Source organism: Otolemur garnettii, unplaced genomic scaffold (assembly GCF_000181295.1).
Source record: "Otolemur garnettii isolate 467f Iridium unplaced genomic scaffold, OtoGar3 scaffold00032, whole genome shotgun sequence".
NCBI lineage: Eukaryota > Metazoa > Chordata > Mammalia > Primates > Galagidae > Otolemur > Otolemur garnettii.
Window position 1 is genome coordinate 18,106,825 of NW_003852427.1, and position 1,119 is coordinate 18,107,943.

The 1,119-nt window shown below is 40.2% G+C and overlaps 1 protein-coding gene across 1 annotated transcript in view; it reads left to right on the top strand.

Moving 5' to 3' along the window:
- The window catches only part of HPS3 (HPS3, biogenesis of lysosomal organelles complex 2 subunit 1), a 41,860-nt gene that overhangs the window by 14,412 nt on the left and 26,329 nt on the right, over window positions 1-1,119 (top strand). The gene's annotated exons all lie outside the window — the stretch shown is intronic.

A 1,119-nucleotide genomic window follows, 5' to 3' on the forward strand; every position in this document is an offset into this window, starting at 1 on the left:
AGGTGAACCATGTGGAGTTAGCTGGTCTTCCCAATTTCCAAAGTGTCGTGGGATGATGTTTTTTAAATATGAAGAGGCCAAAACGTAGAGAAGTGGTGAGAATAGTGCTAGAGAGGGAGCTCAAAGCTTTGAAAAGTAAGGATTTTTTTTTAAGATTTTGACCAGAAAAAATGATGTGATTGGCGCATTGCTTTGGGAAAATTAGTGGTGGCTCTTGTGGAAGAAGGATCAAACATACTAAATAAGCTATTGAAATGGTTCAGGCAAGGAGATTAAGGGATGGAGAAAGCATGAAAAACATCACTAGGGTTTTAAGAAAGAGTGGAGGCTGGTGTAATGTGGGCTGAAAGAAGTTTGGTTTAGACGTTTGAGTTTGAGATGCTTATGGACCATGGAAAAGCAATGCAAAGTAGGCTTTTGGACCCATAGAACTGTAGGTTAGGGTAGAGAAGAAAGCTCAGAAGTTTTGTTACCATCAAAAAAGAGCGGATTATCAAAATAGTGAGCAAGGTCCCAGGAGTGTAGACAGGGAAGTCATTGGATAGCTAAACTCTGGGGATGTCATGTTTAGTAAACTAGAGGAGAAAGTTCCTAGGAAAGAACCCAGGAACCTAGCATTTCAAATACCAAGGATAAGGAAGGATTAAATATTAATTTCTTTCCCAAAATATTGATGGAGAAGACTGTCCATCTTTTCTCCTCTTGATTGTATACACGCACAGGGCACAGAGAATTGCATGAGTGAACCCACTCCCTTTATTGCCCCATCTCTCTTGTGTATAAGTTGTGAACCAATTTGAAATGTAGAGCGCTGAACACATCCTGTTGTGAGGGTTTGAAAGGACTTACGGTTGGTGGATTTTTGACTGCCTCCAGGAAGGAAATTTGGGGGTTTTCTTATATCAGTACCAAGTGGTACTCTGATAACATTAACTTGACTGTGAAACTATTAGAGTTCCAGGGGTGTCCAACTGTTTTTCTTTTCTGCTATACATTAGAAGAATAGGAGTCGTCCTGGGTCACACATTGAATACACAAGACACTAACAAAAGCAGAAGAAAAAGTCCACGCATACTTTCCGTGACATGAGACTCCACAGATAAGCAAAATAGTCCTCAA